Source organism: Camelus ferus, chromosome 2 (genome assembly GCF_009834535.1).
Source record: "Camelus ferus isolate YT-003-E chromosome 2, BCGSAC_Cfer_1.0, whole genome shotgun sequence".
In the NCBI taxonomy this organism is placed as follows: Eukaryota; Metazoa; Chordata; class Mammalia; order Artiodactyla; family Camelidae; genus Camelus; species Camelus ferus.
The window spans coordinates 24,011,766-24,036,019 of record NC_045697.1 but is presented as its reverse complement, the minus strand read 5'-3'; positions in this window follow the sequence as shown (position 1 = coordinate 24,036,019).

Here is a 24,254-nt window from a genome sequence, read left to right as displayed (position 1 = left end):
TCAGGCTTTCATTGATTTCCTTTTCCATGCACCACATCCTAAAAACTCTTAAGTCAGCTAGTTGGGGCGGTCATAGCAATGACTTTTTTTTTCTTTTTAATTTAATTTGATTTTAATTTTTGCACTGTCTCTGAGATTTACACCCTATGTCTTATAGACTACTATTTTACATATTTATTTTCTTTGGTGGGAGTGGAGGAGGAATGTTTCCGTTGGTTCCAGGTATTCTATCTTGGCCCAAAGCAGAATCCCTCATGTATGTAAATCATTTTTGTACTCATAAGTTATATTCAGGCGTACCTCTTACCTCTCACTCTTTGTTCAGAAGAGACAAAAGTTTCTATGCTGTGCTAAGACATTATGAATAATGTAAAACATACTAGAAATAATTTTAAGATTTGCTACAGGGAATATTATATTTTAAAACACTACTTAATTTCATGTTTAATGGTACAGATCTGTTACCCATGCCCCCCAAAAAGGACATTATTACAAGTGTTCCATATATTTGCTTTTTAACTACCTTACAAATCATGATGGTTTCATATAATGATTAACATTAGGTCAACATTAATCACAATGGAAGTGAATCAAAGTTTTAGGAAGACTATACAGTCTCTTCCTAAAAGAGAGTGAGAGGTTGGGAGAGAGAGAGATTTTGGATGATTGTTAGAGTAAACCACTCAGTTTTTTTTAGCCCATATTTTACTAAAAATGTGGCTTATAAAAAAGCCAATATTAGTTATAGGTGGGACATCCCTACTATTTTCATACAAGTTTCATACAAGTTGATTATATATGTCATACTAGTATTAACTTTATCAGGGCTGCTGGATATGACAATGCAATCAGTGCCCAACTCTAGGAGATACAATTCTCATGAAGTCTGAGTCAAACATAGAGACGTTTGCTTTGCAACATTAAATGTAGTGCGTATGTACATATATATTTTCCAAGCTCTATTTCCTGGGAAAGCCTAGAAGCAATGACACCCTAGTAGCAACAATCATACCCAACACCTAAATCTTGGTTGCTAAACTTATTCTCAAAGAAAATACACCAGGGCTCCTTGGAGAAATGACTGATTCTGAGATGAAGGTAGGGCATATACAGGATGAACTTGGAGTAACTTGTAGTGCCAGAAAGCTAGGCAGAGTGCTCCAGTAAGAACAATCACCACTTTCATTAATGAGGGTATGTCAAAGGAGGCAACTGAAAGAGTTTCCAATGGCCAAAGTTAGAATAATTTGAGCAAAAAAAAAAGTATTGAGATATAACCCAACATATAAAATAAATATTCATCTTGATATAAATTATTGAATAAATAATTGGGTAAAACTGGATGAATATCCCATGCAAAGGAATCCCAAACAATTTCTGTGGATACTACTCCCTTAAGGAGATGGAGCACACCTCCCCTTGAAGCTAAACACTCCCTTCATGCTTCTGAATCAGCAGCAAGGGAATAACAGCTCCACCAATTGCTGAGCCATATGAGACCAGAAAGAAAATAAACTCAAGGGAGGATCTATTTGCTGAAATACAACATGATTGTATCCTCTCACATCTCTAGCAAAATTGCACCCACCCAAAACATCAACATCTTCACCATACAGCTGAAGCTAGAATCTAGTGTATGAACAACCAGTTATATTAAGGCCAGACCCTGCAGCTCAAGGCAAAATAAGATGATATTTTTACTGTGATGTTTCCTGTGGTGCAGTTTGGGTAATTTGGGATTCATGTGCCATGATTCAGGCTTCACTGTCTACTCTGATTTTCTGGGTAGTTAGTGAAAAAAATGTCAGTTAGGTACAGACAGTACTGCTACTCTATAACCCACCTTGTATTTTGACTTGAACTTAACAGTTTGTTACCTATGTAAAGCACTCACTATTCTAGTTCTGAAAGTCAGTTCAAAGGGAACGTTCAAAACAGAGATGAACACAGAGAAAAAGAATGCGACAATGAATATACGTTATGTTCGCGTATAACAGAAAAATTGTGCTCTACACTGGAAATTGACACAAAATTGTAAACTGACTATAACCCAATAAAAAAAGTTAAAAAATTAAAAATAAAGGCAGTTTGCACTGTAAAAAAAAAAACAGAGATGAAAGAGATAAAAATACAATTTTATTTATGCTATTTCACAGGTATAAACACCAACAAGACTGAAAGTACAATGGGAAGTAGTAAGTCTTATTTTTTTCCAAATCAGGCTAAGCTCTGGGGGGGGGGGGGCACAGACTGAGTTATTTTAGTTCATGTTGACAAACTCAAATTTGAGAATTTCCGAGATGCCTTACAAATACATCAATGATCTGTAATCAGTCCTCAAACTGACGAGCCATCAGATTTCAAATTTTACTCAAATTTCAAGTAGTATCCAAAGCAGTAGTACGCAAAGTGTAACTACCAAGTCTTGTCCCCTGTGCTCTAACACTGACTCCTTTCTTTGCTTTTTTTCAAATTTTAATGGCTCAGAATTTATTTGATATGTATGTGGATTTATGTCTCCCAGTTTCTATCTCTGCTTACCTTCTAGTTATTTGCTATTACTCTTCCTCAAGTTCCTACACATTTAGTATGAAATAGAAATATGAAATAGAAACTTTTATCTCTTCTGAACAAAGAGTGAGAGGTATGAGAAAAAACTGTCAGGTGATGCGGGAAAATACCATTTAATCTTTTCCTAGCCATCCCAATATGATCAGAAGCTAGAAATGTAGCAGTTATTCTAACTCACATCTAGTTTTGACTGCCTACTCACTCGTGAGATTGATATTTAAAATGAACTTTGAAAGGATTAGAGCCATTTAAGGGATATTTATTGAATTGTAATCAAGATGTCACTGCATGCTAAAAACCAGGAAGGAAAAGAAAAATTTAAGTGGTCAGTTTTTTTCTTTCATTAGAGTTGCTTCCAATAGATTGTGATGTTTCAGCAATATGAATTTCTTAACAAATGAGTCTTATCGTCTAAAGGGAGGGTGCTAATTCATGCTATATTTCTTCCTAATCCCAAGTGGCATATGTTCGGACTAAAGTGCTTATTGATTTAAATTTCATTACCTGTTTACTATGAAACATAAAATAGTCTTGGCATTGTTTTTGAAATATTGATGAAACAGAGAATAATGTAAGCATGAAAAAAGTGACTTTATTGAAGCTCTGTAGTAAAATTTAATTTATCCTTAATGAAAAAGATGAATTAGAAAGTGTGACCATATGGCTTCTTCTATACACCTGTGCTCATCAGCATGTGCATGTAAGGGGAAATGCCAATACTTCATAATAACTATTTTATAGGAAGGGAGATTTTTCACCCTGTGTATATCACAGAAAATACTATTATTTAAAGTGTCTTCTGTTTAGAAGAGGAAAAATATCTCTTTGAAATAATCTTTCCTCTGCAAAAACAGTTCTAGATTTAGAAAGCAATTCTTCTTGGCAAAAGCCATACATTAAGCAATTTTTAATATCTGCTATATAGAAAAATATCATTGAGGGTGCCTAAGAGCTTTGAAAATAGAAGTATTTCTATATACGTGAGACACAAATACTGATTTCAAATTAATTCCAGGTTGTGGGTCTCATTTCAGCTCCAGCTGTCATCAACATGATTCCCACTCTTGAGGTAGAGATATCATTTTCTACTGCCTTTCTTAATTATTCCCCCTTCTTTTATTTTGCATTGCTACCATTTTATTTATATTATTATTTTAATTGAAGAGCTTGAAGAGAATCCAATCTCCATTACAATTTGGGAACTCCAAGAAACCAAACCTAATCTCTTAATTCCAAGTAATAAACCAAGTGTGGCAATTCTCCTTTCCTAATCTTGAGTCATCCACATGAGAGCAATCAAACGTGTCAGCTGGAAATCCTGCTTCATAGCTACTGAACAGATGGGTTTTAAGTGTATATCCCCTTGAAACATCCTGACAAGACGATCTAGTCTGGTTGGTAAGAAAACAGCATCCATGGATGAGCATCCCTACAAGATTTTCCTCAAGAACCCAATGAGGGTTTTGAAATTCACCCAAATATTTGAAAAATATGTAATATTAAGAAGCCACCTTCATGTGTTTCATTGCTGAGTAGCAAAGTGCTACAAATTTAGCAGTTCAAAGTAATACAAATTTATTATCTCACAATTTCTGTGGTCACGAGTTTTAACACATTTACTCTGGATCCTCTGCTCAGGGTCTCACCATGCTGAAACCAAGATGTCAGCTGACTTCCTTATCTGGACGCTGATCTACGGAAAGCTACTCATCCAAAAAAAAAAAAAAAAAAAAAAACTACAAATCCTAGAGGTTGAATTACTATTATATGTGTGAATTTTAGGGCTCATCATATTAAATTGTAATTATGTTTTGCTTTGTATCACCTGCCTTATAAGAACTCATCTTTGTACTTTTATTGTTTATCAGTGTCTGACACATAAAGTCCTTAATAAATCTTTACTAAATTCATAATGAATGTTGGAACAGTTTACCTGCCCACTATATACCTCCATGACATGTTATGCTGTTGTGGACAATACACAGCAACTTTCTCAAAGAAGTTGATAGATAAGCATAACTAAATGCTCGTCTACTTAAATCCTCATTCTCCCCAAGAGGTAGACAATATACATATATTATTTTCTGATATTTTCCTGTTGCTCCAGTTCCAGTACAATACCAGTTCTGTCATCTACATAGAAACAGAGAAGTTATATTTTTCCCTTTAGATAGGAACACTAATTATATAATTATGCCTGATAGATTTTCTTACTATGAATTTTATGTTCATCGGAGTCCCAGATTTTTTCTTTTCATTTCATCAAAGTACGAAGCAATTTAATCACATGGAAAAATGAGAAACAATACCAGGAAAGGCACATAGTACATCATATCATACAGTGGCTAACTGAGGTTCAAGTTATATAGAGGCTGTATGTTGCTAACAAAGGATTTGACTATAAGAAATAACAAGTACTCCAAACTAGTTATTATTATTGACACCTAACATTTACATACTACTTTAAAACTCACACATCAGATTGTCTTTGTCTCAGAAAACTCAGAAATAGGAGGTAAGGTATCTGAGTTTGGGCCCCAAGGCAGCCTCTGTTGCTTTGAGCCTCAGTGTTCTCAAATAAAAAATAAGAGAACAGCTGTAGGATTTTGATGATATTTTCCAGCTATAAAATTGTGTGAATCTAAAACTTTCTATATCTAGATACCCTCTAATGTCTCCAGGGCATTTTACACAAAGAGCAAATCCACACTAAATATGTATTTTTTTTTTCTTTCAGCTGCTTTTAGGTCAGTACCTCCTGGTCCCTCATTTTATCAGGTCTCATTCTTCCTAATTTATCAATCTTGACAACCAAGTCCCTTCTTTAGATGAACTAATCACCCCCATCCCTATGGGGACAACATTGCTTCTGCTAGTAATACAGCTCCACTCTGGAAAAACCAGTTACACTGTCCTCTCTGAATTCAAGACTTTATCTTCTGAGAGCCAGTCAGGCTAGAGGTGGTTAAACTGTTCAACCTAGACAGCTGTGGCACTTAATACTCTATTTAATGCCTATTTATATCTTACCAGGTTTATTCTTTTTGTTGTGCATTTTCAAAGTGTAGGCTTCCAAAATTCAAAATAGATATATACATAGGCATAGATAAATAACTGTACAGTAACTTGCTTAAAAAAATTTAGAAAATCCGTCCATAGACCATTTCAGTTATTGGAGCCAGTTTTCAGAAATGAAGAGGTAGATCCTTAATTTGGAGTTGATAATTAAATACTCAGTGAATGCAATTAGCTGGAACAAGAACTTATTTATAGGAACTTTTTCCTTTCAAGTTAATAAAATAGTAATTGTTTGTCAATCTACATACTTACAGTAGATAGGTTGTCTAATTTAGTGCTCTGTACACAGCACATGTCTAAATGTTAGATAATGATTAATTTTATATCAAAACCACCAGAAAGAGGAACACATTTAGTCATTATAGTATATGGAAGCACTTACAACTGTGTCTGAAAACCTACTGTTTAAGCAGATGATTGATTTGTGCCTAATTAACAAATTTTGTAAGACCGATTTGTTGCTTTGAGTTGTTAACTTCACTGAGATTTATTTTCATGGGAAAAAGTTCTTAATAATTGGTCAAAAGTGATTTTGTAAAACAAACCTGCATTTTTTTTTGTGTTAGTTCATATCACATTTATTCTGCTAATCCCACACACGGTATAATGAAATCTATTTAACTAGAAAATAGAATAATATAGTGGTCTCCTAGGTCAAGTTTTGAACTTTAATGATAACAAAATTTTGTTTCCATGTCTATTCAGTCCATTTACCAATCTTTACATTGGTCCTTTGAAATAGATTAGTGGGATAAAAATGATTTCTATAATTACAGATATTTCCTCCCAAAACCTAAAAATAATAAATTTTAGATCTGGAAAGGATTTTAGGAAACCATTAGGAGAATTTTATAATTTTGTGTGCTTTGGTAGACAGTCACTGGTATGATTTAAAGAGTCATCAGGAAGTTCGTATTAGGAAAAAGAAAACAAACTCTTGGGTCTTTTAGTAGAGTGATTTGGAGCAAAGTGAATAAAAGAAACAATTGGAAATTAGAGAAATAATTAATCAATTTATGTAACCCTGATGGGGTCATCTTCTTTACTGATTACAACTGTAGTTGAGGATATAGGTATTTTTCAATGTATATTAGTTTGATAAGGCTGCAATGACAAAATACCACAAAGTGACTTAAACAACAGAAATTGATTTTCTCACAATTCTGGAGGCTGGAAGTCCAAGATCAAGGTGTTGGCAGGGTCAGTTTGTCCTGAGGACTGTATAGCTTGCAGATGACCCTCTTCTCACTGTATCCTCACTTGGCCCCTCTTAGGTGCACATGTGCTCATCCCTGGTGTCTCTCCCTCTTCTATAAGGACACCAGACATATTGGATTAAGGCTCCACATCAATTTTTATTTAGCCATTTTAACTTAGTCATTTTAACTTAACCACTTCTTTAAGGACCTTATCTGTAAATATGATTACAGTCTAAGGTACTGGGGTTTGAGACTTCAAAATATGAATCTGGGGAGGACACAGTTCAGCCCATAGCCAATGTATACTTAAGCTTTATGAAATATGTTAGATTAACATGCTAAATTTTGCTATCTTCTATAAACTGTAGCTAAATTGGAAGAGATCCAGACCTAGGTAAAAGAAGGGAACTTCTAAGCCTTACTAGTTTTGAGACTACAGTATTTAATATCTTTGACCATTGATTTTATCATAGATAAAGTAAACATACCACCTTTAAATATTGTACAAGATAACTAAGATCAAATAAGATCCTTTGTCTAAAATTCTACTGATGATTAAAAGCTATATACAAATAGTCATTATTTTGTCAACTACTCCTCTTCTGATTGTCCCCTTTCTAAACTTCTCTTGGTTAAAAAAAAAAATGTATCTTGGTTCTGAACTTTTTCTCTTAATGAGCATTTTGGTTAAAAGTCACCTTCATGTTCAGCCTTTCTTAATCACCAGGTTAATATATAATTGATACACATATAATAAATGATAATCATCAGGTTAATGATACTGAGTTTCTTTGCTTAAGGTGCTCATTTGCATATTTTATCTACAGTTACACCAATTTAACCTCAATAGATACTCATAGCTCTTAATTTTTCTTAGTTAAAACAGATCTGAATCCAATTCTGTTGGAATAAGCCCCTTCATGATGAGTTTACCCATGAATTATCCTATAAGAAATTTAATACAAATTTTGAAACTGTTTTTTTCCCCAAGCCATATCAATTTATTAGCAGTTCTTTTGTCAGACTATTAACCACTAAAGCATCAAATCATATGTCATTTTTTAATAGGCTTTATTTTTTAGAATAGTTTTAGATTCACAGCAGAATGGAATGGAAAGTACAAAGAGCTCCCATATGCCCTTTGCCTTCACACATACAGCCTCCCTATCAACATTCTACACCAGAGTGGTCCATTTGTTACAACTGATGAACCTACATTGTCACATCATTATCACCCAAAGTCCATAGTACACATTAGGGTTCATTCTTAGCGGTGTATATTTTATGAGTTTAGACAAATATATAATGGTATATCCGCCATGTCTTTTCATGACTTAGTTATGTCCCTGTTTTTACATTAAAAAGTATGATCAGTGTATTTGAGAACTTATGAGACGTATTTTTATGTTTTTTTTCCTAGAACGTGGGGTTCAGATGACTTTCGGAACCCACTGAAATTGTATCCAACAGTCTATGGGATTATTTTGATGCATTTTTTTTGTGTGTGATAATGACCTAAAGGTTTAACCAAGAGGATCCCATTCACCAAACTAAACTAAGAACCAATAGTTTAGAGAATAAATGATCACAATGTTTTAGTTTTTTTCTTGCAGGAAGTAACATAAAGAAAAGGGTAGAGATTTCAGGAAAATTTTGTTTTATATTTTGGCTCCTTTTTCTTAAAAAAAGTGACTCTGACACTGAAAAATTATATGACCCCAGCCAGCCTCCTCACCTATGAAACTGAGGTAACAATCTTAAGTCACAAGTGTTTTCTAAAAAACCTGACGTGTTCTTGGCATTCACTCAAATTTAGTCACATTACTTCTTATATAAGTATGCACTTAGTTGAATTATACTAAATTGTTCTTCAAATATGGACTTACTGGTTAATTTGTGTCCTCATACAGAATCTTTGACCTTCAGTTTCTCTGAGTTCACATTTTGACTTTGGGGTGGTGCATGATATTTGGGAGGTTCTAGTAACCATCTTAAATCATAAAGATAGGAAATATGAGAATTGAAAAGGTTAGGCATTTTTAAGTTTTTATTTAGAATATTGTACTCAATAATACTTGTCTAATTAGAAAAACTATGTTTCCTATTTCTTTCATATTCCACTTTACTATTTAATAGTTTGATTTCATAGTCCCATTTCTATTGTTTTAAGGTAATTTTACCTGAGGCATTTGCCCATTACTCTGAATAATAAAGACTTGGTGAAAGATCAAAATGTGTTTCTAGAAAATAAATACATATTAAAATATATTCTTTTTCTCAAATAAAAGTAAACTTCTTAAAGGAGCTACTGAACTGAAGTACCTGGGAACATCTGGGAAATACTCTAGTGAGGAAGGAATAATCCTTCGAGTTGATAATGAAATACACAAACATTAGAAATAAAGAAAAGAAACTTCTCATATTGGCACCTGATACTGTAACTTTAGCTCAACATATTCCTTGTTCTCTCTTTTCTCAAAGACAAAATGAAATATGAGAGAGAGAAAATGGCAATGCAATAGACCAAAGAGTGACCCTTATCTGCTTTTCAAGAAACAAAGTTCACATTACAGTTTACTCTTGGTGTTGCTCATTCTGTGGGTTTGAACAAATGTGTAATGTCATGTATCCATCATTATAGTATTATATAGAATAGTTCTACTCCTCTAAAGATCCTCTGTGCTTTGCCTATTCAGCCCCTCCCCCCAAATCATGACAACCACTGATCTTTTTATGCTCTCTGTAGTTTGGTTTTGTGTGTGTTCTTTTAAGTGTTGTTAAATTTTCAATAATTTGTTATACCATAATAGAAAATTAATAATACATATTTACATAAAAAGGTTGACATAATGAGTAAATATTTGAAGAATCTTGGGAAAAAAACATTGCAACCATAACAATGTGTATTCTAGAAATAAAGACATGATATCTGAAGTTTAAAAATTCACTGGATGGCTGTACTAGCATAAAATGATAGTATATTTGAAAATAGAAAAATAGACCCTTTAAAATGTAGCATATAAAGAAGCAAAAGACAAAAAAATTTAAAAAGAATCACTATTGTAGTGGAATATCAATCAATCTAATTGTAGAGGTAATTGGACTCAGAATAATTTAAGAGACTAGAGCAGAAAAAAATTGACTATGCAATGGCCAAAAATTTATCATAAGTGTTTACAATGAAAACTTTTCAATAATTGTTCTCAGAAACTCAAAAAACTCCAAGTGGGACACACACACACACACACCCACCCACCCACCCACACACACAAATCATAGTTCTGCATATCTTAGTTGCATTGTTGAAAACTAACTAAATACAAACTAATTAATAAAAACTAATGTGGGAAACCAGCCATTACAAAGGTGAGGGGGTAAGGGAGAGGAAGGGATGAATAGGGGAAGCATAGAGGATATTTAAAGAAAATGCTCTGTATGACACTATAATAGTAGATACATGTCATCATATATTTGCCCAAACTCATAGAATGTACACCACCAAAAATGAACTGTAATGTAAACTATGGATTTTGGGTGATAACAGTGTGTCAGTGTATGTGTACAATATTCATCAACTGTAACAATTATAGAAAGACACTTTGGTAGGGGATAATGGTCATGAGAGAGGTTATGCGTGTGTAGGGCAGAGAGTATATGGGAAATCTCTATACCTTCCTTCCAATTTTGCTGTGAATTTAAAACTGCTCTAAAAAACCAAAAATCTATTAAAATCAACAACAAAGCAACACACACAAAACACAGAGTTCCCATGGATCAGGAGTTTAAGCACTGCTAGCTAGATTCGCTCTGCTCAGGGTTTCACAAGGCTATAATCAAGGAGTTAGCTAGACTGTATTATTATCCAAAGGCTTGACTAGGGTAAGGCTTGACTGGAGCTTTTCTTTCAAGCTCATTCAGGTAGTTGGCAAAATTCATTTCCTTGATATTTATTACTGAGATGCCCTGGATTCATTCATACTGGATTTCAACTGGAGGCCACAATCACTACTTGAGTTTCATAACACGTATTGTTTCTACAGGCAGTTTGCAGCATAGATGTTTTCTTCCTCAAGCTCAGACGAACGATCACTCTCTGATCTTATGGAAGACTTTGGACATCTTTTAAAAGGTTCACTTGATTACATTAGGCCCACACAGCATAATCTTCCTTGTGATTAATTCAAAGTCAAACTGTTTAAGGACCCTAATTTTATCTGCAGAATTCCTTCACTCTGCCATACAGCATAACCTAGACATGGGAGTTAATATTCATTATATTCACAGACCTCACCAACTCAAGGGGATAGGATTATACAGGATAATACACAAGTGGTTAGAAATCTTGGTGGCTATCTGGAAGGCTGGAGGCTATCTGGAGGCTATCTGTACCTACCATAAATTTTTGACAACATTTAGAATAGCCTTGTGAAAGTCTGGTCTGACATTTCAATCATTTGTGTCAATATTGGGTACATTTCTATTAACTTCATACTTTTAAATTATTAAATGTCATGCTTTCCTCCTTTTCATGTCTATTAATTCTGTATTGTGTACTGACAGTTACGCTACATAATTGAGTTTGTGTGTGTGTGTGTGTTTTCCTTGAAAGACTTTTGGTTTGGTTCTGGCAATAAGTTAATTAGCTGGTTAATCAGCTTCATATTGTCTAGTTTTGTTTTTAGGTTTTTTTTTATGGTGAGTTTAGAGTTACCCTTAATCTAAGGTTAGAGTAGTGTTACTTAGAGATGATGATGTCCCTGGGGTCCTGGCTGATTTTCTGATGAGTTCAGTAAGGTGTCTCCACTCTGGCTAGTTGGATCTCCAACATTTCTCAGAATTATGCAAAATCATCATGCAGCTCATAGCCCACCAACAGCTGCTCTCTGGTAGGCCTTGCAAAATCTCATCCTGTGCATGCACAGAATAGTATTTGCCCAAAGACTCTATGCTGACTTCTGGATATGCTTTTGTGTGTCATTCCTTCTATTTAATATTTTCCTCACAAATTCTAGCTGCCCAATCATTCCAGATTTCCAATTTCAGATTCCTCTGCCTAGAAAGTGGGCTGTTCTGTGTTTGGTTTGCCCTTTCCAGGGTCCTGATTTGGAGAATTTACCAAGTGAATATGGGGCCCATCTTCTGTTTGTCTTTCTATAAGGATCATTAAAAAGAAACATTTTAAAATTTCTATTGTCCAATGGCTGAAAACAGATATTCTGTACCTTTTGTCCAGTTTTTCAGTTGTTTATCATACAGGTATATTTGATACTTATTCCCCCACAAGCAGAAATTTAAGACATATTTGTAAAAGACCATACAAATAAGCAGGTAGTAGCCTATTGAAAGTCTTCAGGGAGAGATTAGATCCTTCTTAGTATAAGTGGTTTTAAGGATATAAAAACGATTCAATTTTAATAAAGATATGATTCAAGTGTTAAAACTGCAGTACTTACTGATCTGTTGCATGAGAGATTTGTGGAAGAGACTGATGCCATATTATTTCAAGCTGTCTGAAATTATTAATGAAGTGCTTCTAAATAAAATAGAATGCATTTTTAAAAGAGCTAATATTACATTAAGGTATTTAAAGAAAATCAGAGACAAAAAGGAGTAGAAAAGAATAAAGATAGATAATCAAAAGTGAAAATTTAGAGAACCTAGGATAAATAACTTGAATCATATTGTGATCAGTTTCTTCATTTAATACATACAGGCAAAAATTGACACTGGTGCCTCATGTCCTGAAAAAGCTCACAGATGCACTCAGTGTTTTCCAGTGCCTCCCTACAATTCTATGTTTATGTTTTTAAATTTTTAAACATTTTTGTCAAATATATTAGTCTCATAATAACCAGTTCTTTGTAGCTAGAAGTGAAAAATCTCCGCAGCACTGCTTTTTAACATTTATCATTCTATAAATTTGTCAAGCCGAATTAAAAAAAAATCATGCTTGAGAATAATAAAGACATATGATACAAGGACTCAAAAAGATTGAAATAAAGAAAACAAATGAAGCATATGAACATTAACAGAAAAGAGTTGGTGTAGCTATACTAATATAAAATAAGAAAATCTTTAATATAATAAATATTACTAAAACATAAAGGAATATAGGAAAATGGTTAAGCTCTATTCAATATTGTAAAGATAGCATCTTCTATCAACTAGTGTATTTGTAGGTTCAGCATAAATTTGATGAAAGCCAACAGTGTGTGTGTGTGTATAATTTACAAGCGGATTTTAAAATATCAATAACCACAAAGATAATTTTAAATAAGAAAAACAGAGTTGGAGAGCTTACATGACCACACTTCAAAAATTATTATAAAGCTATAGTTATTAAATGAGAATGGAACTGATACAAAGTTAGACACATATGAATAAAAGAGATTAGATATTCAAGAAAACTCACTTAGAAAAGCCAGAAAGAGAAAGAAAAATACTATATGATATCACTTATATGTGGAATCTAGAAAAAAAAAAAAAGACAAATGAACTAATTTACAAAACAGAAACAGACTCACACAGAAAACAAACCTATGGTTTCCAGAGGGGAAGGGGTGGGAAGGAATAAGTTGGGAGTTCGAGATTTGAAGATACTATCCAATATATAAAAATAGATAAATAACAAGTTTATACTGTATAGCACAGGGAACTACATTCAATATCTTGTAGTAAGTTACAGTGAAAGAGAATATGAAAATGAATATATGTACGTTCCTTTATGACTGAAGCATTGTGCTGTACACCAGAAATTGACACAACATTGTAAACTAACTATACTTCAATAAAAAAATATATATGTATATATTAAGAAAACTCACACATATATGAGGGTCACTTGAATTATAAAAAAGAATCACTGAAATGTTGATATAAATTGTATTCTAATGATTAGTTTTATATTTATATATTTATATATATTTTTATTTAAATAAGCCTTGAGTCTAATTCATAAAATATATACACAAAATTATATTTCAAATGTATCATAACAATAAAACTTCCAGAGGATAACACAGGAGAATATCTTCATGACATTGGTTAGACAAAAAGTAATTAAACTTGCTAGACAAACAACTAGTTACAAAAAAAGACCTGCTACCTTGTACCTTATTAAGAGAATAAAAAAGGCACCATTAAGAGATTAAAAAGTAAGCTATTAATAGTTTCAATACTTATAGCCAATAAATGATTCACACACACATAATTTTAAAAGGCAATACATGAAATTTGACCGATAAATAGAATAAGCAATAAGTTAAAGAGGACATTTACTTCTTTTGTCACCAGGGGAAAAGAAAACTAAAACATCAGGGAGTTCCAAGATGATTCAGTGAACACACCTGATGACAAAAATGAAGAAGACTGACAATCACAGGCAAGAGGGTCTAGTGGCTAGAACTCTCATACACTGCATGTGGGAAAGTCACTTTGGTGTCCTCTTGACATAATTTACTGAAGTTAAACCTAAGAAACCTATGACTCCTAAAGCTATAACCCCAGAAACGTACACATATGTTCACCAAAAGACCCTTAGGTGCCTGTGCAGTGAAAATTGGTATATATATTCACCACATAGACAAGAAGCTGATAGAAATCACATAACAATAGTAACAAATTGGAAACAACTCAAGTGTATGCCCATAAAAAATAGAAGAAATAAATGTATTGTATGTGGAATAGTAACACAATGGAATAATATCAGAAAAAAAAAAAACTACTGGTATACAAAATAGCATGATACATTTTATAGATAAATTGCTGAGCAAAAGAAAGCAGACATAAAAATTATATACTCTCTGGTTCTATTTTAATCACATTCAAAAAAGGCAAAGTTAACTTATGGAGATAGAAATCAAAATAATGTTTATTCTTGGGCTTCATAATTGGAATGGAGCTCAAGAGATTTCTGGATGTTAATAATACATTATATCTTGATCTGAGGGGTAATTAAAATTATATGCTTACTTTTAAAATATTCTTCCTTAAAATAGGAACATTTTAGTTTATATATTTATAAAAATACTTTTTATAATTTAAAATATATAGTTATACTTATCCCACCACATTTATATTTTAAACAATGTGTAGTATGTGGAACAACATAATTCCTTAAATCATTGTGTAGTATATGGAACCAAAAGGAGCTTATATTTATAAGAATGAATATTATATGTCTTCCTTCCAAAAATAATAATGATACATGCCACACACACAAAACCCCACTAATATACACATACATTTGAATATCAGTCTTCCAAATCTTGAAGACAATATTAATCAAGGTGATGGGGAGCTCCAAAATTTATGATCAGATATGAAGAGCTCTTTTTCTCTAGATCACTGGTTTAAATGTTCCTGATACACCAATAAAGAAAGTTCATTAACTTCCAATGGCTGTTTGGTGTTTTATGTAAAATGAGATGATGGCCTCAGCTGACACTATAAAAAGTCATGTCGATAATTTAAATTACAAGAATAACTTCCCAGCCTCTCTTCTCAAGAGGCCAAAGATGAAAAGGGCATTGAGGTAACTGAACTCCCTTGTCCTTAAATTTGGCCCATCTATATCTACTGTATAAAATAATGCAGCATATGGTGCTAGAAACCCAATGACAATTTAAATAACTGTTTACCTTATATCTATCCTACCATTTTTATTTCAAGCAAAAGTAATCTTTTCTTTCTCTCAGGCTCATTTTATTAATATAAAACATTGAGAGGCTTTAAAAAAAAAGATTCCATATGCCATTGTATACCAAATCCTCAGCAGTTATCATTGTACTGTTATCCCTCCTGTTTATGTCTCCGTGCGGAAAAACTTCCATTAGAGTAACAATCCAGGCCTTTATCACCATAGCATTCCTCCCCAAGGAGGGGAGGAATTGGTGGTTGTGGCCCAGCAACCTCTGTGCCCACACTTTATGACCTAGCAGCCAGCAGAGAAGATACAATTTGGTCCTATCTCTTCAAATTGGTAAGTTTGGAATGACAGGCTCTGCCTTTGTGGGGAAGGTTTGGGAGAAAAGTTCAATTAGAGGCAAATAAATAAGCCCATTTGGCTAACCCAGGCCATAATGTACATATAGCTTTATCAAGATTAGAGGAGATATTTTGATCCCATCTGCCTTACTACTGTATGTAATTGTCAAATGTTTCTATTTTGGGAGTTAACTGTTCTTCTGGAACCTCAAAATGCAAAATATCATGGAATATTCTAATTCGAGAACCTTTTTTATGATATTTAAATTTGTTTTCTAATTTTACAAGTAGTATACATTCATTACAGACAACTAGAAATACATAAAAACATAAAGTAAAAAAAATCAAACATTGATAATCCCCACACCCCAGACATAACCACCATTAGCATTTTTATATTTCCTCCCAGTGTTTATATATTATTTTAGCTAAAGTATAATTGACTCAAAACACAATGTTAGTTTCAAGTGCACAAGACAGTGATTCAATATTTCTATATACTACAAAATGATCACTATAAGGTTAGTTATGATCTGTCACCATACAAAGATACTACAATATAATTGACTATATATTCTGTACATTTTGTGCCATGACATACTTATTTTGTAATTGGAAATCTGTACCTCTGAATCTCCCTCAACTATTTCACTCACCTCCTTCACCTCCATTTGCTCTGGCAACCACCTGTTTGTTCTCAGTATCTATGAGTTTGTTCGGCTTCACTCTGTTTGTTCACCTGTTTTGTTTTTTAGAGTCCACATATAAGTGAGATTGTATGGTATTTGTCTTTCTTTGTCTGGCTTTCTGGCTTATTTCACCTAGCTTAATACCCTCTAGGTCCATCCATGTTGTCACAAACATCAAGATTTCTTTTTTTTTTAATAGCTGAGTGATACCTATCAGAATGGCTACAATAAAAAAGACAACAAATAAGTATTGGTGAGGATGTGCAGAAAAGGGAACCCCCATGCACTGTTGGTGAGATTGTATAATGAAGCAGCCACTACAGAAAATAGAACAGAAGTTCCTCAAAAAATTAAAAATAGAACTATCATATGACCCAGCAATTTCAGAAAAGAAAAACACTAATCTGAAAATATATATATATATACCCCTATGTTCATTGCATCATTATTTACATTAGCCAGGATATGTAAACAACCAGAGTGTCCACTGATGAATGGATAAAGAAGATGTGGTATGTATATGTATATGTGTGTATATGTATGTGTGTGTGTGTATACATATAAAACTAAAGTATTATCTTTACATGGGAAAGTCCTAGTTCCCAGTGTATTAGAAGATTCAACCTCAACCTGACTGTATGTATTGAAGGAACAGCATTAAGGGCCCCAAATGTGAGTATGAATTATCTGCTTGAAATTTCTCACTGAAACATGAAAGACCACCTGAAAATTGTCCAATTCAGGACAGTTACTGTATCTTTAAGATATGAACAGCCATAGTTATCAGCCACTGTTTCTCTGCTGGTGATGATAAGGACATTGAGTAGAGCATGACTTGGACCAGATGCTGAGTCTTTATGACACTGAAAGCTTACCTGCTGACTTCCCTTGTACCTTCAAAGAGAGATTAGCTTGAGTAAGTTCAGACATATTATGAATAAGTTGAATAGGGTTAAAGAAATCTTTTCATAAGTACCAAGTGAAAAAAAATCAAACTGTTTGAAATACAGAATAAATAATGTCCTAAAATGTCATAGGCTGTTATTTTTTTACCCCCTTCTAAAGTTGGTTTTACCTAATCCTAGAGAAAATGTATCAAAATTCCTTTTAAACTCTTCATATCTTGAAATGGCTTATTCATAAAATCAAATACTATTCCAAGAGTGTTTCTGTTGTGGAGATGATTATAAAGTAGCCAATCTTCTTGTATTTTATAAAACTCTCAACTTCTGGTATTTAAATTACCTAGCTAATGAGGTCTCCAATGAAAAGGTGTGTAAACACACTCATTTTTAACCTTAAAAATAATTTCCAACACTCCTGGGTGCTGTTTAAAAAAAACAGCTAATAAAACAATTGCTTAAGCCTTGTGAGGATAATGCAGTTATCAGAGATCTCTAAAGAAATCCTCTGGATAGAAACACTGAACTGTGCAAGATCATGTGGAAATTCTGTAATCCCAATGCATTTGAATAGAGACTTGAGTTCTTTAACGTAGAAGTAGGTAAGTGGTACTTGTACCATTCCATCAGTCACATTAATCATCAAATTTTCATACAGAGAAATATAGTTGAGCACAGCAACTGGTTAAGTCATTAGGGATAATGACTTATACAGTATTCTAAGAATCTGAAAACAAGTTTCCTATGAAAAAATTAAGGTGAATTCTGTGTATCAACTATGCTCCTCAGAGAAAGTCTGGAAAACAAAAACTCAACAGTGCAATCACCTTGCTCTCACTTTCCTCTCCCAAATATATCAACATGTCATTTTAGAAAGACACTAGATTATCCTTCTCAGAAGCTAATAATCTGTAATGCTCAGTATATTAGCCTCTTAACTTTTAACATATAAGTTACTGTCTTGAAAAAAAAAATCTATATGGTTGTCACTTTTTTTACCCAGGATATTCTGATTGCAGTAGACATGATTATCTTGAGGCTCTAGAATTTCTATTTGAGGAATTATGGGAGATGTGATGAGCTTAATGAAAAAAAAAATCAACCTGTGAAGCAAAGGTTTTGAAGCTTTGGAGGTTCCCTAAATTCCCAGAAGAAACAATCAGTGTTTTAATCCATGTTCTTAGCTTCAACCAGATCATAGAATTGAGAAGAAATGATCAGAACTGAGCTCATAAAGGTTCCAAAACCCAAGAGACTTGGTATGAAAATCAAGAAAGGTAGCAACACAATACATATTTAAAAAAAAAAAAAAAAAAGCTGGATCCCAGTATTCTTACCAATGGCAGGGAAAGCCAATAGCCCTGGTACAAATTCCTGTAGTCAATGGCATCATCACCCCAAATGAAACCTAAACTTCTCCTGTGTATCAGCAATCTTCTCTCCAATGATGAGTGTCTGAGCAGGGGTAACATATTTGCTCACCCTGTATTTGTAGAGGTAATATATTTACTCATCCTCCAATACTCATCCAATGTGAGGCTCTCTCCAAATAGAAAGAAGATTTGTGTGCTCAGCAGTCAGACAATATCTAAATCAATGTGCATCTGTATACTTTAAGTATTAAAATAGTGCAACAACTCTTTATGATTAGAACCTGAATTCTGAATTACATCCATAGGGCTAGAGTAGCAGATTATCTCTGAATAAACAGAGGAGGAGATTGTAAATTCATATATCAAAATAATAGAGGGGTTCAAGGAAGGGATGAAAAGTCAAGATTGAGAATCCAGAAGAATAAGGAGTGAGAAAATATTATTTAGGAATATTTTTCATTATTCACATCTAACTACTAGTATCTTTCTAAACAACAAGATCAAATCTTCTAGACTAAATCTGCTCTGCTGAGAAAGGAGATGATATCTTGTCAACTGCCAAGCTAACATAACTCACTATGTCTGGCCAGCTATAGGGTTAAAGTCAGGGTAGGAGCTGGGGTAGCAGGGAAAGCCTAAAAATGAGTATGTTCTGGGCATTGGGAGAGCTGTGGATATGAAGGATGTGATTTATTAATCATATTCGTGTACCAATCCTCTTTTCATCCCCTCAATGTCTTGTAATCTCATAGTGGCTTCAGATTCTGGCTTGGCCGTGTGACTTGTTTTGGCCATTGAGATGTTAACAAACTTAATACAAATGGGAGTTTGAAAAAATGCTTTCGTGTTTCTGTTCATTCTCTTGCTTCTCTGCCTTCATGACTTGCCCAGGCTAGCCTACTGGAGAATGAGAGAAGCACGGCCCAGTCACTGCCATTGCCTCAGAAGACAGTCAGCTGACTGCCAAATATGTGAATGAGCCCAAATGCGATCACAAGAACAATCCCCTCAAAGCCCAGCTTAAATCCTAAATCACCTACCCTTGGACTCATGAGCTAAATTAGGGCTTATTACTTTAAGCAACTCAGATTTGGGGCAGTTTGTTATACAACATTCTATATAAGAGATTACTGATACAGTGGACATTAAGGGAGGGTACCAATGATATATTTTGTACCATAAACTAGCTATCACCAATCACTGATAAGTATCAGGATCAACTAAAAAACTTACAAAAAAAATATACTCAGATCCCTCCCTAACATACAGAACCTCTTGCTTTGGAGACATGGCATTTTGTGTAAGGGGTGCAACCTGCAATAAATTTGAAACCCGCTGATTTAGGCATATTGTCTTGACAATTGGAAGGGAATATTTTTAGAATGGTTGCACATTTTTTCACTCTCTAATCTGCCAATAAAGAATACCAATTAAGTTTTATGTTATGACTTAAATGTCCTTACAACCATAATTTATTTTCCTAATCTGTGGATATTGGTCATGTGAGTCATGGACTGAAAAGTCAGAGGCAATGATGGATATAAAATCCTATTCTTGGAGAAATGCCACCTGGTAACAAGCTAAGCAGTCATTTCCATCTTCTTAATAGAGGTGAGAAAAGAATATCGAGGCATTTTATCTGGACTGTAGGACTGACACAAGCTCCCTCTCAGAAGAAAGAAGCTAGTGAACCAAAGCCCAGGAAACCTCTCCTGAAACCAGAAAAGTATCATCTTTATTGCGAATTGTACTATTCCTCAAAAATAATAGCATTTAATCTTGGAATTTTTTCCCCCCCTGCTGTCCCATTTGTCTGGGAATCTTCTCATAGCTGGCTCCTTAATCATACAGAATTCAGAGAGGCCTCTGTGACCTCTCTATAAAGAAATTCCTGCCCATCTCTCTCCACCATCGCTATACATGTCTCTCTTTTCAATTACTTCTTTATCTTTCCTTCAAAACTATTAACATTGAAAGGGGATTACATTTGTGGTATATCTATGGTCAAACTGAGCATGAATAGGGCATAACACTGAAGAAAAACCCATTTTATTTATTATTAGTTAACAAGTTATACTATTGATCAGATGAACAGAAACTGGAGTATTAAGGTCAGTGAGATTTTGCCTGAACTCACCAGTGGAATTCATGCTTTCCTTGTTCTGCTTATTCTGAACTCTTCATTGTATGCAATATTCTTAATTTAATGAAAAAAGTTTTTAAGATATAAGGTAAGATAAAGTAGGAGTGGCGATGCTGCAGAGATGCCCAATAGTCTATGACACACTACTAAGGGTGTAGTCCTTATGGAATGTATTTAGATCCACAGTGTATTGTATGTTAGGGGCAGAAGGCAGTGCTGGACAGTAGCACCATAGTAGCTATAAGGAAACCTGAGTACTCTGGTTCTAATGCTAGCCAACTGTGTGATTATGCGAAAATCATTTAACTTCCCTTCCTCCAACTGCAAAATAAGAGGAGGACTAGTTGATCTCAAATTAGGCTGTATTCTATTAATGCTTTCCCCAGCATTTGGCCTTGCTTGTATCCTTTCTGGCGGTTTATTTTTCATTGGCTCTGATAACAGTACACGCCTTTGGTGAGGGAACTGCAAAAGGTGGCAGAAAGAGCATGAGTTTTGGAATCAAATAGACTTGCGTTTGAATCCAAATTTTGCCCTTCCTGGCTTTGGGAACTTGGCTAATTTTCTTAATCCGTGCCAAGTTTTAGTTCACTCAACAGTAAAATGATGATAGTAATGCCTTTCTCCCAGGGTTTTGAGGATAAAATGAGATAACATGGAAAATGCTTAAAAAACACTATATTCAGTTCCCAGTAAATGCTAAGTTCCTTTCCTCTGGTTCTTTTTGTATCTATCCTAAGCCCCCACTCTGTCTCCATCAGGGCTTTTTCTTTCTCTATCCATTCCTAAGTACAAGTATTTCCCTAGTTCAGTCATAGAGCCTTCTCTTGGGATAAGCTATTTTTAAGTGATCATCTTTCATGACTTCCTGTATAACTCTGCTGATTACTTGTAAATAAATATTGCCACAGGAAACCTCTCATTTGAACTATAATCACAAACTTTGGATTTCCTTCTAGTCACCATGTTGTAACTGTGCAACTGATTCCTCAAAATCCACCACAGACAACAGAAAACCCCATAAAGCTACTCCCATCCTTTTGTTTCTTTTAGTTTGATAGTGCCACCATCCCCCTCCACCCACAACTGAAACTTCAGAATCATCTTTAATTCTTCCATGTTTTCCTTCCCCCTATATCCAATAAATTACCATGACTCTTTTAGCTCCACACTATTTCTCTCATCCTCCTCCCTTTCATTTGCACTAGTCATCTCATGCTGTACATTAATCACAACTCTTCCAACTTTAAGTTATAAGGAATGAAATGCAAACCAGTTAAAATCCATCTCCAAGAAGAAAAAAATATACTATTTTCAATTGCATAGATCAATGTAACAGAAAATTCCAAGCACTGGATTTTGCTTCAGGCAAGTCTGAATCCAGACACCCAAAGCTGTTATCAAGACTCTTTTCTTTGCATTTCCCGCTGATGCTTTCCTCTTCATTGACTTAATTCATAGGAAGACTTTCCCCAGGTATTAATAGTAAAGATATTAATAGCAGTACTAGAAACATATCAAATGAGTAACATCAATCCCAAAGAGTAAGAGTCTCAATCAAAATAGGTTTAATAAATTCTCCAAAAGAACTCTGATTTTCCTGCTTATTTCTCATATTTGCTTCTAGTTTAGTCAATGAGATAGATATGTGGTGGCAAGGAAGCCTGCTTCATCAGAATCACAGGGACCGTGCCAAAGAACGGCTGTAATCAGTTCATTTACTTCCAAATTCTTGCCACTCTAATCCAACCTCCCTACAGAGGAGTGAGTGAATTCAGGAGTGTTACTCTTTCCACATAAAAACAGAAGTACTACAGGGAACCAAATGATTCCTTCTTACCCCCTCTTCAAATAACCCCACTAACATAATGTAGCTTATGAAACTCCTCTTTTTTTAAAAAAAATTGAGAACCTCCGGATTTCAGTAGGAAAAAGAAAAATCCTTAATTGCATTCAGGTCATCTATTCCACCAACTATTTCTCAAATGTTCATTTTGTTATAAGCACTGTTCTAGATACTAGAGATACAAAGTAAACAAAACTGCTACCCTGACACAGCTCACACTTGATGGAATAACACAACTTTACCAACCCTTATAGTTTCCAAGAAGATTTCATTTCAATCCTTTGCTATCACATTTAATAGTTATTCTCTCAATCTTCTGGGAGACTCTGTATCTCTAATTATATTATCCTCTCCAACCAGAGTTTCTATGTTTCTCTTATCATTTAATCTATTAAAATGTGTATCATTTAAGTTCTGTTGCATAACATCATCTTCAAAATCTCAGTAGCTTATTGCAAGAAACATGTGGTTCAGCTGGATTTGCTACTAGGCTGCAGATTGGGTTCAGAACTGCTCCACTTTTCTCATTTTGGGACCAGTGACTAACTGGGCATGTTTTTTCATGGTGATAGCAGAAGTGCAAGAAGCCAAACATAATCACACCAGTCCATATACTGTTCACTAGCATTCCACTTGTCAAAGCAAAACATATAACCAAGCCCAGTATCACTGGGGTATATACTCCAATACTCCATATACTCTAGAGGGAAATACTGCCAAGTCATATATTAGAGGATGTGGATACACAATTCTATTATAGAGAAAGAATGATAAATTAGAAGAAAGAATGAAGTCAACCATGAAATTCCATACAATTTTCAAGACCTAGCTAGCTAACACACTAATTTCTTCATGAAAATATTTCCTATCCTTTAGTCAGAAATTTTCTTTGACATTTTCACAGTGCTTTGAACCTTGATCAGTGCTCAGCCCTTTTGTCTGGTATTATAATTAAGTGCTTACAAGTACCTTAAGGAGAGGGGCTACAGCTTCCTCATTTTGCATCTACTACAGTGTCTAGAGGAGCCTTTGTCCATAGCATGCGGCTAACTACAGCAGAGGAGTCAGTAAAACACCATGATCAAGACCTCCAGCTGTAGAGACTCACTGTCTCACTGCAGATTCAAACTCCATACTTAGTAGCTGGGTGTCCTTAAGAAAGAATAGCACCCATCTCGTAGCATGTTAAGAAAATATATAAAACTCTTAAAGTACTACCTAACACATAGAAAGAACATGATCACATATATTTATTATTATTTGCTTTCTAATGAATGATGTCTCAGTTCCATTCAGTTCTAAAATCTTAGATAAGTATGATGGTTAATTTTATACATCAACTTGACTGGCCTAGTGGATGTACAGATAATTGCTAAAATATTATTTCTGGGGTATGTTTGTGAGGTTGTTTCTGAAAGAGATTAGCATTTGTATCAGTAGACTGAGAAAAGAGATTCACTCTCACCGA